We start from the raw sequence: 16,291 nt of genomic DNA on the forward strand, positions 1-16,291 counted from the left end.
AATTGAAAATTTTGAAAAAAATAAATAAATAAGTTGAAATGAAATCGGACTTTTCAATCTCGGTTGCATAGGAACCGAGGCCCAACGTCTACTTTTTAGCCTTGGTAGCATAGGAACCGAGGCCTAAAGTCTAATTCTGAAATATAAATTCACAGGCATGCCACTTTTTCACCCGACTCCTTTTCTTACTCGCTACGAGTGAGTGAGAGAGATCTTTGTTCTCTTTCTAGGGTCTTCCCTTGGGATTTTCACACCTCGATCATCCCTCCTTTTTTTTACATAGAAAACCCTAGCTCCGGCTCCTCTTCCTATACTGAGATTCTCCAACGCTGCCGCCTGGTGCAGTTTCCGCCGAAGCAGCTAAAGCAGAACCCTTCCATGGCAGTGGAATCCGTTGCTTCGACTGCAAGAGACCTCTCGCCGGAGGTCTTTAGGATGGAGACTCCGCCGGAAAAGCCCCGGTCGGGTTCTCCCATCTAGAAGTTCAGCAGATGGCGATGCTGGAGCTCGGACCCTCTCGAGCATAATGCATAAACTATCCAAGGGAGACAAACTTGAAAGCTTGCATGATCGGTATGAATTATCATTTCTTTAGTCGGTGATAGGGTTTCTGCTTTGAGATGATTGTAGATTTAGCGTTTCTGAAGGTTTGTGATTGTTTATGGGGGTTTGTACATACTGTTGAATTTGAATTTGAGTGCGGATTACAAAAATAGGAATTCGTTTTAAATCTAGAGCAGCTGACTGTTTTGATTTCTTAAGTAAGCTCAAACAAACATTTATGGTTTCAAAAATGTATTTCAAGCTCAAAACCAACAGAGAAAAATCTTCATGGTTTTTGTCTATGACTCAATACTGCATTTCAACATCCCAATAAACAGACCCCCCCCAAAAAAAAAAAAGAAGAAAGAACTAGTCTCTTTCTGTGATGTCAAAACTGCATTTTAAGCCCACAAGCAACATGCATGAAAAAAAAATCCTGTGGGTTCTTTACCAATTTCAAAACTGCATTTTAAGTCCAAAACAGATGGATGATGGAACTTTCCTATTTCCTAGGATTTCAAAACTGAAAATGGCATGCAAAGAAAATTCTTTGTTGGTTTCTTTCAATTATTTTATAACTGCATTTAAACATAAAAAAGAAGCAATCTTCATGGGTTTCTTTCTACGACTTCAGAGCAACATTTTAAGCCTAAAACAAACATGCAGAGAGAGTTTTTTAATGGTGTTTTCTTCTTCATCTTCTTCTTTTTCTTCATATGCAATCCTCATCACAGTCTTTGTTTCTCTTTCAATTGAGCAGATAATTCTTTGGAGCATAAAGTAACAGAAGAACAGAACAAACTCGGGGTAGGAAAATCATTCCCAGGTTTGAACCCAAAGGCTCTCAACAATCCAGACCTTAATGTGATCATTTGACATAGCTGTTCTTAAGGGAAAATCCTGACACATTAATCAGATATACTGCATTTTTACATACATGTATGGGTCATGCAGTTCAAACTTGGCAAGCTGACATTTAGTCAATTCATTTGCATAGGATGTCTTTTATATTCATGATACATTGTTATTGGATTCCATGTTCAGCATTTGTGATTTTGTTGCCTAATCATTTAACTCTTGTTAGCTATGAGTAAAGAGAAAAAAAGGAACTCCATCATTTTAGCTTTTATACAGTCATATTATAGAAAGAAAGAAAAGAAAAACTTATTGTGACCGACTTGTAAGTTATATCATGATGCTTCTGCCAATTTTTTATGCACTCTCTAAAGATAGCAATTGTGTTGTTTCTTTTTTCCTTGAAATTTCATTCATTTATTTATTTTGTTAATTTCTTCTTCCTCGTCTTCTTATGTCTACTACTGATAATGCAATCATATTGGTGCATGTCATAATCTCAATGAAGGGCTTCTTCTGTGCCAGAAACAATGTTTATAACCATCCTGTATGTAGATGATTATGCTTGAAGGTGCAAAGGCAACAACAGAAACTATAGATGCTCTAAGGACAGGAGCATCAGCAATGAAGTCTATCCAGATCTCTTTGTAAGTTAAATCCTCACCATCAAAATTCTTAACACCCATATCACAAATAGTAACTGGCTATGGCATCTGATCTGAATTCTCTCTGTTATTTGTTCTTATCACACCAAATTCACCAAAAGCAGGACCAATCTTTTTACCTCAACATCTCGAAATATTCATGTATGCACCGTAGTTTTGTTGTTGCATATTGTTAAACATAGCTGGATCAGTCTATATCTAGAAGAGCCATATGAGCTTGCTTTCAACATTACTTTCTCAGAAGGTAGTGCTGTTAGAAGGCAGAGTGTCTTCTTTTATCAGGTAACTCATGCATTTTGAGTCTTCCCTTTAATATACTGACAGTTCGTGTTGTTTTTTTTTTTTTTTTTTTTTTTTTTGTCACAGTTATGATTGTTACAGACAAACCCTCTTGTGTGCCTTCAAGTCTTGTATCCTCCATCTCATGTTTTAGAACTTTTTAAATCGATATCTTCTTAGCTTATAGATGTTAGTAAAATATTCTTGGCATGCATTACTATGGTAAACAGTGAAACAATGAAAGAGATGAAACCCAAGCACTTGAAGATCCTCCTGCCTATGTGCACTAAAAAAATGTTCTCCAATAGTTTGCTGGAATTGGAAATAGCATGAACCATGGTGCATCAATCAAATCATGTAATAGTCACCTTTGAACCCAATTTGAATATTAAAGAAATAAGTTTTTGGAAGAACTGTCTATCACAAGGATGAAATAACATGAAACTATGCAAATATGGGGTAAAATGATTTCTCTGCTCATGTAATTGTCTATGGGCTCAACTTGTAGCCTGATAGTTTTGTTATTCTGTCAAAACATTGTTATAAAACCTTTGAATTTCTTCTCTTAATACTTTAACTTGAATGTCGGCTTAGGAAATATCCATGAGCCTTTTGCATCCTGTCTTTACCTCTTGCATGCTCCATGATTTTCCTTGTTCAGCTTTCCTATTCATTTATAAAGGAATGCTTCAGTCTAAAATAGATGAGCTAGGACTCAAATCATTCACTTCTTCTTCTTATCCTACTTATTTTATCTTTGGACAGGTATCAAGACCCAGTATGCATGATGATTGTTTTCTTGAAGGAGCTGTGGCCAGATGTAAAGGACAAAATTTATTTCAGGTTTGCAGCATTCCCTCTAAAAATTTTCTATGTATCAAGCATTCATTTAAATGATCATTATGTGCTCCATTGCATTTTGAATTTGAACTTCATTGCATTTTGACATGCTTCATTACATTCAAGAAGTCCAGATACTAAGTGTTCTTCCCATCCGCTTTGTGCAATTTTCATGATAATGTTTTTGTAAAGTGATCATCAGTTAAGTTTACATCAAGTGTCAATTGATCTATCATCTTTGAACATACTTGTAAAAAAAGGTCCTCTTGTAATGATGTTGGGTTTTCACAATAATGGTACAATGAAATGCCTCCAATATACAACATTGTTTAGTATTAGCGTTTGCTTATGTAGGCCTGTTTTACTTTTCATATAGAATATATTGCCATCTTGTCTTTAGAATTTCATCAGTATGCTTTTACTTATGCCTTTGCAAGGGACCAAATTGGCGCATCATTAGCTTTTTGATTCCATGTTCTTCACTGTCTTCGTCTTCTAGAAACAGATTCATTTCCAACAGCTGATAAGCTATTCCGAAATAAAATTTGGGTTGGAACAGTCGAAGGTCAGCGATAGTTCCTCATTAATTCTTAGCTTCCATTTGCAAATGATGTTATGATTCATGTTGATTAAAATTGTTAACAGGTCTTCCTATCTATTTCATTGAGCCTCATCATCTGGCTAAATTCTTCTGGAGAGGACAGTTTAATGGAGAGAATGATGATTTCAAGCATTTTTCATTCTTTAGTCATGCAGCACTTGAATTGCTTCTTCGAGTTGGCAAGAAACCAGATATAATCCATCGCCATGACCGGCAAACAGCGTTTGTTGTATGCACTGGCAACAGTTAGAATTTCACTAGTTCCTTTTCATAAATAATTTCTGATGTTTTTCCCCCCTCTAATAAGTAAACTTGGCTTCTCAGGCACCACTTTATTGGGATTTGTATGCTCTTAGAGGTTTGAATACGGCTAGAATTTGCTTTACATGCCACAATTTTGAGTATTAGGGGACAACACCTACTTCAGAGTTGGCTTCCTGTGGCATTGATGTTCACCAGCTGAGTAGACATGATAGGATGCAGGAAAATGCATCACATGATAGAGTCAATCCAATTAAGGTAATTGATTTCAATGGTTCATTTGAATTAAGAAAAAGGCATCAAGCTGCGACTTGTTTTACATGTTCCCATTCTTTAGGGTGTGATTGTGTTCTCCAACATTGTAACAATAGTATCTCCATCTTTCTCTCCCTGCCCCGACTCTCTGTTTATGTCTCTGCCCTAATTTTGCTCAAAAATATGATAACATGGGGGCCGAAATGGCTGTCCTTGTTCAGGTGATACCTCTTACCACTAACTCCATCTCCAATGCATTTTGAACTTATTCCTCTTTCTAGACTGTTAACATGCCACACAGATTTTTGTTCCTGGGTCCATCTCACAGCTAACTTCCTTTCTGAATGTTAGGAGGTTTGATTGGATTACTGTGTGGGATAGAGAAATTTGATTCTTCAAAAGGGTACAAAATATCAACTTATGTATATTGGTGGATTCGTCAGGTGAGGCCATGGTTTCCTTTGTCATAGCAAACCAAATAAATATTTGCAAATGCCAATTTATTATTTATTATTTTTATGTTTAAAAAAAAATTATGTGATACCAAAAAGATTCACATACACACTAGACAATGCTGTGATATGGCTATTTTAAAATTGTCGGATAGAAATGCTGAATTTCTCTTACAAGAAGTTATGACGATGCCAATATTAGGGTAAGTGAATTGAGAATGTCTACTCTAATTTAATTAAATGTGTCGCCTGATGTTCAGGTTTCCATCTCCTTTTATTGTCAAATGATCCAGCAACTGAAGTATAGAAGCCTCAGAAGAACCAGCTCCTACTACCAACATCACCCAGCCAACTAGTACAGAAGATAGACTCTGTTGCAAGTTCTATTATCAATATTATTTCCACTCTTTAAGTTTTGAAGATAAAGAACATCATTGTTGTTATTTGCTGCAAATAAATTTATTTATTTATTATATATTTGTGGATCTTTTTTGACTGGATTAAGTGGGCCTGGGTTGTATTATTAGAGTGGTTCTTTCACCTGCAACATTATAAATAAAGTGGTGTAGAGGGATTTTTCTACACTTTTTCTTTTGCTTTAACACACTAGGTTCTAGTAGTTCATATGATGAAAAATAAGGATTGCTTACAACTATTCTATACAAAAAAAGATTTTGAATTAAGTTCTTGTGTGCTTTATACATTTATATTTGTACGCATTACTGATTCACCTGCAATCATTTTTTTCCCCCAATGGTGAAAGTGGGAAGAAAAAATATTTTATGTGTTACCAACTCATTTGTTTTTACATGGAAAAAGCGGGCAAAGAATCTTGGTGGAGAGTCTCCTGATCGGGCAACATTGTTCATAACGACCCATCGGAAGAAAGATGGGAGTGTTGTGAACGAGGAGTCGGCTCATGTTATTGTATGTAGAAATTTATCAATCATTGACATCTCAGTTCTTTGCCGAACTCACCTTGTTCCTACATTGTTCTCATTTTTGTTCTGTATTGCATATATATATATATATATATATATATATTGGTTATGTAACCCATTTACTTTGATGGACATTTTTTGAGCTGAATGTTTGTATGATTTAGTTAGTCAAATATAATGAATTTATTGTATGTTTGTTGTGAAAACTCAATTTGTAGGTGTCGAGCCCTTGATACTTCAGCACTTAAAATTGCATGTGGACTGGGTTGTTTTTTTGACTTTGGATGACACCTGTAATGTGTATGGCACAAGCATGGATATATCAGTTCAAAGTGCTTCATTAGAATGCCTGATTTTGTGTTTCAACAAGAAGTATATTTATTCATTTTGAAATACTTATTCTGCATTTTTGTCTACCTAATTTATGTTGATCTGTATGGCTACATAGTTGGATAGTCTGCTGTGGTAGAGCCCTCTCTTTTACACATACTGCTCTAGGCTTTGATGAATGTTTTTTGGAGTTTTCTTTTTTTAACTGTTGGGAGGGTTATTGTGGTGGTCTGAGCTGCCTTATCAATGTTTGTTTTGCTGCATTCTTGCAGGAAGAGCACAAAGCTAGGGATCTATTTTATGCCCTTTGGGTTCCTGACCTTTTCATGAAAAGGGTGAACGGCAATGGGAAGTGGTCATTGTTTTGCCCAAATGAGGCTCCAAGTTTATCTGATTGTTGGGGTGAGGAATTTGAAGAACTGTACACTAGATATGAAAGAGAGGTAAGCTTGACTGGAGCTTGAAGTTTGAAAATTTTGGTACTTTCATTCAATGAAAATGTTACAAATTGTCTTTGTATTTGTTGGACTCAGGGCAAGGCAAAAAAAGTTGTTTAGGCACAGACCCTATGGTTTGAAATTCTGAAATCACAGATAGAAACTGGAACACCGTATATGCTTTTCAAGGTATTTTACCAAGTGAACAAAAGATCCTCCATAATCATTTAAATCCCATGGTTGTGTGGTTTTGATGTTGCTTTGTTTATTTAGGACACTTGTAATAGTTCACAGACTGTTGTGCCTATTATTGCTCCTGCAGTAGTTGGAGATCGGAGGATATTTTTAGGTCCTGGAGCAGGTTGTGCTGGCCTTGTTGCACAGCTAGAACTAGGATATCGCCAAGCAAGGGATGTTGTGCATGCCAATAATGGTATAAAGGTTCTTTTGCATCTTCTCCATCCTAGGATATTTACACCTCCAGCTTCTCTCGACTGCCTACGCGCTCTAGCATGCCGAGTCCTGATTGGTTTAGCCAGAGACAATACAATTGCACACATATTAACAAAGCTTTAGGTGAGCGACCATTGTATCTTTTGATGATCTCAGTTAATGCAGCTTACTCAGTCACGAATTAAAGTTTTTGTGTATAGTTTTTTGAACAGTATATTGCTGTGTTTGCATTTTCTACTTTGTGTAGTGTGACTTGCATCCTAATATGGGCCACGTATAATCAGAATCCTTCCTATCCTCAGTGCAAGCATCTGTTTCAGTTTCTCAGTGTTCATCGATCACCGGATGGAAGGTATATGATGGCCCTGTTTGTAAATATCTTTTAATATTTATGAAAAGGCCAAGCTATATGTCCTAGAGGGGGGGTGAATAGGACAATGCCAAATAAAAACTTATAACAGCGGAATTTAAAAGTAAATGATAGCCAAAGTAAATTACAATGCAGTAAATTAAAATGACCTCAAAATTCAGATCTTGAGAGGTTGATACAAACGTTGTTCTAAGGACAACCTTACACCAAAAACAGAGTTTATGGTAGGACAACCTTATTTCTAGAAAGGTCTTTGTATCAAGTCTCAAATCGAAGAGGAATACAAAAACAAATATGAACTGAATTGAAATAACTTGTAATTAAAGATGTATTGTTCTAGGGACAGCCATACACCATAAAAATGGCAGGGCAACCTTGCTGGAACAACTTTCAAAATGAAATTGAAAAACAAGCTTATAAAGGAATAGCAGAAAGTAAATTCTAAGCTATTACAACATTCTCACAAAGCTTGAAATAATTACAACATTCACCACCATACATACATCCCACAAAAAGAATAAAAACAATTAAAAGAATAAATCAATCAACCACAACTCAAAGGATTTATAGTGGTTCGCCTGTGTGTTCACCAAATGTTATCCAACAAGCCACACAAAAGCTACTCCACTCCTAATATCCTCACACAGGGGATATTAGCGTTCACTAAAGATAGGTTTTCCCAGGTTCACCCAAAACCCTTACAATTGTGTCTTTGTATGTGGGCTTACACAATTAAAAACCCCCACTTCGAGTTTTCCGGCTCTCCTCGGATAACCAATATAACAAGATTTTTCCGCAAATCTTGAAAGAAACCAAAATAATAGAAAGGAATTTACAATATGTAAAATACGAATATCTCCTTCGTTGTAATAGGGAGAACCAAATCAAAGTAGATGATTGAATGTCCAAGTTCAATGTCCAGTACTCGATTACAATGGTTCTAGTTCTAATTGATTTTAAATTAAACCAAACAGGGCTTGCCTTAATTGATTTTGATTCCAAAGAAAGGGAATAACAATTCCTCTTTTCAAATCAGATTGGAATAACAGAAACAAAATCAATTAAAATAAAGCTAAGGAAAGAAGATATTAAATAAGCACACTTAGCTTAGATGGAGCACAAAATTATCTCTCAGAAGTTCGACGAAGATTGGCTTGAATACTATAATTAAATCGATGATTTCTTTTGAGATTCGTGCTCTATTTATAGGTGAGAAGATCAGGTCTTCGACTGGTCTAGAGTGCTCTACGACTAGTCGAAGCTCTAACAGATATTTGAAAAATCCGGCGGGATATGCTTTGACCGTTCTACGACTGGTCGTAGCCCTCCTACGACTGGTCGTAGGTCCTGCAAAGACCCGCTGGACTTCGAGTCGTAGATTCTACGACTGGTCGAAGATGCAGAAACACTGTTCCTACGACTGGTCGAATGCATTCCGTGACTAGTCGAAGGCTAATGCATTTTATCCTAATTTGTAACAAACTTACGACTGGTCGAGGATTTTCTTAGACTGGTCGAAGCAAGTCTAGGACTAGTCGAAGCAGACCTAAGACTGGTCGAAGAACAGACCAATCACATGTAAAATAACATTCGACTTATGTATCCGAAATGACCTACTTTCTAAGGTCATCCTATGGTCAAACAAACCTCAATCATGAAGTATGGACATTGAAACAAGAGACCATGAAGAATGAGCCTTGAAGTCTTGATGTAGACTAAACCTTGAAGTAGCTCAATCATGAAAGTGGCTTGAGTTTCAACTTGAGTCTTGAGTTCAGCTTGAGTCTTGCCTTGTACTTTCTTTTCTTTTCAGCTTGAGTCTTGTGAGCAGTTCTTTCATTCAAGATCTTGAGTCATTCAAGATCTTGAGTCTTGTACTTGAGAGCTTTGCTTGATGTGAGCTTAGCTTGTTCATGTATGTTGATCCTTGAGAGAGCTTCACTTAAGCAGGTTATATATAACATAACAGAGATTTTGGCACAACAAATTTGACAACAAACATGGATATAAAGTATAGCACTTACAATCTCCCCCTATGTCAAATTAGTGAAAAAACACAAAACCAAACAAAAGTAAAACAACCGGTTAATACATGCAAATCAATATTCAACATTCAACATTCAACCAGTTTCAACATCAATCACATTAACATATATTCTTCTTGACACCCCACTCCCCCTGAGTAACATAACCAATGCTACTCCTCTCACAATCACATTAACAACAAACCATTCTCCCCCTTTTTGTCACAATATGACAAAGGAGAACTAAATAAAGGAATGAGAGTAAACATGAGGAGGAAATAGAGTATAGCAAAAGAGTCATAGAGATACTCAAGATAGCATCACATATATCCAGCATAAATATTACATTAAGAACAAACATCCAGCATAGAATCCAACTCAAACTCAATCAAACAAGAGCAAAGAAATAAAGTTATTACATACCAAAAGTCTCATAGAAACTAGTCAGAATTAGAACTTGAAGATGGAGCAGGAATAGAAGGATCAAGTTGGTGCATGCCTTTGTTCAAGCGCCTTAGGTATTTGCGCATGTATTTGAATTGCAAATCATGAGCAATAGACATGTTCTCCAACTTAACATTAATATTCTCAACTTTATCTTCTAATGCACTCGACGTGCATCAAATCCGATGGTACAAAATCTGGATCATTAGCCGAGTCGAATCCGGTTCCTCAAAAATGTCATCCATATTAATATCAACACCACCTTGATCAGACCACCACCACCACCACCACCTTGTTCGGAAGCAGATCCAACTTCATCTTATTAATATTTGTATTGTTGAAGATCGATGATGGATTGGTGCTTCATCAACAGCATATCGACTAACATATGAGTAGCCAATACGATCATAAAGTATGCAAATGGAATGTCACTATGACCAGGATGGAGTCGAAACTGAAGAATGAAATGACAGATTAAGGAAGGCAAACAAATCTGAGTACCATTTGAGATAGCATGGATAACACGAACCATAAATGAAGTTAAATCAGATTTATTACCCGATCGAGGATATAAATTAGACACAAAGATTCTGTGAAGAATTCTGTATTTGGGTAACAAATACCTTGCGGGGAGCGCATTCCCTTTTTGAGTCCATTGAACATCCATATTACACAAGTCTCTAGTGAGCATGCGTTTTTCAGCCATTGAGGGTTTATCAGTTAAATTATGAATTGGAATACCCTCATCATTCACAGGAATTTTCATAAATTTCGATAATGTACATGTCCAAGACGTTTGTGCCATAAATCAGTCTCGTCTGTATGGACCATGTAACATGTTTGATTAGATGAGCTGGATTCACTAATAATATAGCAATTTTCAGACGTTCTACGTCCAGTTAATATTATAGAACCCTTATTATTTAATATCTCACAGCTTTGATTAGAAAACCGAACATTATGGTTATTATCACATATTTGTGATATACTAAGCAAGTTGTGCTTTAGGCCTTCAACATATAAAACATTTTTAAACACTGGAAGATTAAAAAGTTGAACCGTACCTTGGCCTAAAATCTTGCAGTTGCTTCCATCACCAAATGTGACTGAACCATCAGTCATATCTTTCAGATCGGTGAATAAGGCTTTGTCACCTGTCATATGCCTGGAGCATCCACTGTCTAGGTACCACTTTGAATGACTTGTTGCTTTGAAAGCAGTGTGAGCAACCAAGCAAGTGACTTTAGGAACCCATTTCATAACTGTTTTGGGGTTAGGAACATAGTTGGTCTTCTTTTGTGTATACTTGTAGGAATGACCTATAGAGTTAGATTTTAATAGCTCCTTGAGTAAATCAACTATCTTTTCAGCTAGTGGATTTCGATTCTGATTAAAGTTGATATGGCTGTTTCTGAAAAGTTTTTGAATTTTTAGAAAAATCTTGATAAGTACTTTTCCCTTTTGAGTTTGAGGACTCTCCTTTAACAAACATAGGAGGAGTATACTTTTGTTTAGGAGGTTGATTTTTATCATAGCCCAACCCGGATCGATCGCCACATTTTCTTGATCCGGATAACAATTTTTCTAACTTTGGATCACCTTGGGCATATTTCCATGTGTCCTTTAAACTCAGAAGAGAGGACACTTCAGCGTTAAGTTTCTCAATTTCAGATTTTAAATCAACAATTTGAGAGTTTTTAAATTCCAAATCGCATTTTGATTTTTCAAAATTATCTGAAATTTGTGATTTTTCTAAGACAAGCGATTCAAAACAATTTTTGAGTTTAGAAAACTTTTCTTTTTGAAGTTTAAGTTTGACAGCAATTTTACAACTTTCCTTATATAGGGCATTGTAAGCATCTTGAAGATCATCTTCATTTTCACATTCACTATTCAGATTTTCTTCACTTGTAGAGTCATTATCTGGAAAATGTGAATTTGGCTAGAGTCATAAGAGCTTTGACCTCATTGCCCGACTTGGTTTCAGAATCTTCTAGAAGAACCTTCAGAATCCGATGATTCATCCCATGTAGCCAACATACCCTTCTTCTTGGGTTTGTCCCTTTTAGGACATCTATTTGCTAAGTGCCCATATTCTGACATTGTAACATTGACTATCTTTCAAAGATTTTCGAGATTTGGGTCTAAACTTCTTTTTGTCATTTGATTTTTGAAAATCAACCCTTTTCTTGCTTTTGAAAATCTTATAAAATTTTTTAGCCAAAAGAGCCATATCATCTTCTGAATCAGAATTTTCTTCTGAATTACATTTAGAAGATTTTAGCGCGATAGATTTACCTTTAGGAGCTTTAAAGTTTAACTCGTAGGTTTGTAGAGAACCAACTAGTTCTTCAACCCTCATATTATCCGTATCACGAAGTTCCTGGATTGCGGTTACTTTAGAATTGAACCGTTCAGGAAGTGAGCGTAATATTTTTGCACATACTTTACTTTCTGGGATTTTATCGCCAAGACCCCACATTGAGTTTACAATGTCATTCAATCTAGTGTAAAAGTCCATAAACATCTCATTTTCCTCCATATGAATTTCTTCAAATCTGGTTGTGAGGAGTTGGACTTTAGATTTTTTGACAATTGTAGTACCCTCGTGTGTCATTTCTAATGTATCCCAAGCTTGCTTTGCAGTATCACAGGAAATGATTCTTTTGAACTCATCCGGTGATAGTGCGCAAGTAATTGCATTTAGTGCTTTAGCATTTGCACTACTCTCACTTTTTTGAAGGGTGGTCCATTGGTAATATGGTGTGGTTTTCATAGACTTTGAACCATCAACCCCAATAACTTCCATGATAGGAGGATTCCATTCAGTCACTGTGGCTTGCCACACATTTTCATCCATTGATTTGAGGAAGATCCTCATTCTGGCTTTCCAATAAGCATAGTTGGAGCCATCAAAGGGTGGAGGCCTAGTGACTGAAAGGCTATCAAAATTTGACATCAGAGTTAGATTTTAATAATCATCGAAGAATTAAATCCAAGAATTAAAAGGAGCTATTAGGCTTTGATACCACTTGAAAAGGCCAAGCTATATGTCCTAGAGGGGGTGAATAGGACAATGCCAAATAAAAACTTATAACAGCGGAATAATAAAGAAAATGATAGCCAAAGTAAATCACAACATAGTAAATTAAAATGACCTCAAAATTCAGATCTTGAGAGGTTGATACAAACGTTGTTCTAAGGACAACCTTACACCAAAACAGAGTTTATGGTAGGACAACCTTATTTCTAGAAAGGTCTTTGTATCAAGTCTCAAATCGAAGAGGAATACAAAAACAAATATGAACCGAATTGAAATAACTTGTAATTAAAGATGTATTGTTCTAGGGACAGCCATACACCATAAAAATGGCAGGCAACCTTGCTGAACAACTTTCAAAATGAAATTGAAAAACAAGCTTATAAAGGAATAGCAGAAAGTAAATTCTAAGCTATTACAACATTCTCACAAAGCTTGAAATAATTACAACATTCACCACCATACATACATCCCACAAAAAGAATAAAAACAATTAAAAGAATAAATCAATCAACCACAACTCAAAGGATTTATAGTGGTTCGCCTGTGTGTTCACCAACTGTTATCCAACAGCCACACAAAAAGCTACTCCACTCCTAATATCCTCACACAGGGATATTAGCGTTCACTAAAAATAGGTTTTCCCAGGTTCACCCAAAACCCTTACAATTGTGTCTTTGTATGTGGGCTTACACAATTAAAAACCCCCACTTCTGAGTTTTCCTGGCTCTCCTCAGATAACCAATATAACAAGATTTTTCCGGCAAATCTTGAAAGAAACCAAAATAATAGAAAGGAATTTACAATATGTAAAATACCCGAATATCTCCTTCGTTGTAGCAGCCCGGTAGAACCAAATCAAAGTAGATGATTGAATGTCTAAGTTCAATGTCCAGTACTTGATTACAATGGTTCTAGTTCTAATTGATTTTAAATTAAACCAAACAGGGCTTGCCTTAATTGATTTTGATTCCAAAGAAAGGGAATAACAATTCCTCTTTTCAAATCAAATTGGATAAGAAACAAAATCAATTAAAATAAAGCTAAGGAAAGAAGATATTAAATAAGCACACTTAGCTTAGATGGAGCACAAAATTATCTCTCGGAAGTTCGACGAAGATTGGCTTGAATACTATAATTAAATCGATGATTTCTTTTGAGATTCGTGCTCTATTTATAGGTGAGAAGATCGTGTCTTCGATCGTCTAGAGTGCTCTACGACTAGTCGAAGCTCTAACAGTATATTTGAAAATCCGGCGGGATATGCTTTGACTGCTCTACGACCGGTCGTAGCCTCCTACGATCGGTCGTAGGTCCCGCAAAGACCGCTGACTTCGAGTCGTAGATTCTACGATCGGTCGAAGATGCAGAAACACTGCTCCTACGACTGGTCGAATAGATTCCTTGACTAGTCGAAGGCTAACAGATTTTATCCGTAATTTGTAACAAACTTACGATCGATCCAGGAAATTCTTAGACGGGTCGAAGCAAGTCTAGGACTAGTCGGAGAAGGCCTAGGATGGTCGAAGAACTGACCAATCACATGTAAAATAACATTCGACTTATGTATCCGAAATGACCTACTTTCTAAGGTCATCCTATGGTCAAACAAACCTCAATCATGAAGTATGGACATTGAAACAAGAGACCATGAAGAATGAGCCTTGAAGTCTTGATGTAGACTAAACCTTGAAGTAGCTCAATCATGAAAGTGGCTTGAGTTTCAACTTGAGTCTTGAGTTCAGCTTGAGTCTTGCCTTGTACTTTCTTTTTCTTTTCAGCTTGAGTCTTGTGAGCAGTTCTTTCATTCAAGATCTTGAGTCATTCAAGATCTTGAGTCTTGTACTTGAGAGCTTTGCTTGATGTGAGCTTAGCTTGTTCATGTATGTTGATCCTTGAGAGAGCTTCACTTAAGCAGGTTATATATAACATAACAGTGATTTTGGCATCACAAATTTGACAACAAACAGGGATATAAAGTATAGCACTTACAATTTACCAACTCCTAAACTCGATATTAATAACAAACCCCTGTTGATTGAGAAGGTGCTCCTATCAATTTTAGAGAAGTTCTTCTCCAAGTTTCTGAACTTGCCTGATGTAAATATGAGGTTGAGGAAGATCATCTCCATCCTCACAAGCGACAAGCCTCCCTGCCCTCAGCTGTATCTGTACAGCACAGCTGACAAGGTCATTCCAGCTAGGTTGACAGAGTCTTTTATTCAGGAGCAGAAGAAATCTGGGAGAAAGGTATGGTGAATCATACCTAGGCCAAAATGTGACTAACCAAGATATGTTTTTTAAATAGTTCTTTACTTTTTTCAATTGCATTATTAATATAGCTACACTTTCTATTTCTTGTTATGACTACTACATCAATTTGCCGGTGAAACCGAATGCAATGGTTAAGGACACAGCTTTCTTGGGGGCATCACTCTCTGATCATCTCAAACTTGACTTCAATCCTCTTATCATGAAGAAACCCCAAACTGAAACTAATACAAAATTGGATTAGTCCCATCTTGTAGGTAAGTGGTTGGTCAATCATTTGTTGTCTTGCTCAGTCCTTGACAAATGAATGAGCTAGGTTGCAGGGCTTGCTATGCATCCATACACATCCATCTGCATTTCCTTTCTTGTTTGAGAGTTTCATTTCATGTCTTGCAACCAGCAGGCCAGAGCTACCTGTTGAGGTTGGAGGGGCTTGCTACGCACAATTCAAATTGAGAATGCTGGTAGAGGTAATGATGACATTGGCCTGGAAGCAGCAGAAGATGGACGGGCAGTGTTATCTCAGGGTCCGCCAAGCACGACGGCACTGGTGATGACGGGCGCGACCATGACTTTGTATTATTTGTGGAACCTAATGTTGTGTAACAGTTTGATTGATTTAAAGTAGTTAAACTTTAAATAGATGGTTGTTAACTGTTTTGTTGGTATTGTGGCTTTCATGATTGATTGTTTCATGAGTGGATTGAATAAATATTTTAAAAAAAAACATTTTTAGCCTCAATTTGTAACTGAGGCTTGAATTTAGCCTCGGTTGTTGATAACCAAGGTTGAAATTCCCGTGGCTAAAAACTTTAGTCTCGGTTGTTGAGAACTGAGGTTAAAAATAGATTTAGCTTTGGTTGGAGGCAATTGAGGCTAAAATTTGAATTTTGTCTCAGTTGAAAACAATGGAGGCTAAAATTTTGATTTAGCTTCATTTCAAGAAAATTGAAGCTAAAAAGGTTTTTGGCCTCACTTGTAAAATTGAGGCTAAAGCCTTTAGCCACAGGGGTTTCAACCTTGATTTGGATAACTGAGGCAAAACTGAGGCTAAAGGCTTTAGCCTCAGTTTTTAACCTTTTTAGCCACAATTTTGAACCAAGGCTAAAACCCCCTTTTCTTATAGTGTAAGTACGCTACGAGGGGCCATTTCTCATATGCAGAAATGAAGTCCTTCGACGAGCTAACTCTTAAAGAAGAAGTTGGCTCGTCACTTGACAACCTCTACAA

General features: G+C 36.5%; 2 long non-coding RNA genes across 6 annotated transcripts; both read left to right on the forward strand.

Moving 5' to 3' along the window:
• The first annotated feature begins 3,302 nt into the window (after positions 1-3,302).
• Positions 3,303-5,329, forward strand: LOC131252908 (uncharacterized). Its single transcript, XR_009174752.1, has 3 exons — positions 3,303-4,520; positions 4,651-4,742; positions 5,012-5,329. It is a non-coding gene; the product is annotated as an uncharacterized LOC131252908 (long non-coding RNA).
• Positions 5,330-5,828: 499 nt separating this feature from the next.
• LOC131251948 (uncharacterized) lies at positions 5,829-15,680 on the forward strand. Of its 5 annotated transcripts, none has more exons than XR_009174061.1 (6): positions 5,829-6,648; positions 6,733-7,035; positions 7,160-7,264; positions 14,837-15,040; positions 15,201-15,322; positions 15,462-15,680. It is a non-coding gene; the product is annotated as an uncharacterized LOC131251948 (long non-coding RNA). The 5 variants fall into 5 exon arrangements; XR_009174068.1 differs by having other exon boundaries at positions 5,830-6,465; positions 6,556-6,648; positions 15,201-15,680; XR_009174067.1 differs by having other exon boundaries at positions 5,832-6,465; positions 6,556-6,648; positions 6,782-7,035; positions 15,201-15,680.
• The last annotated feature ends 611 nt before the right edge of the window (positions 15,681-16,291 follow it).

This window comes from Magnolia sinica, chromosome 1, assembly GCF_029962835.1.
Source record: "Magnolia sinica isolate HGM2019 chromosome 1, MsV1, whole genome shotgun sequence".
NCBI lineage: Eukaryota > Viridiplantae > Streptophyta > Magnoliopsida > Magnoliales > Magnoliaceae > Magnolia > Magnolia sinica.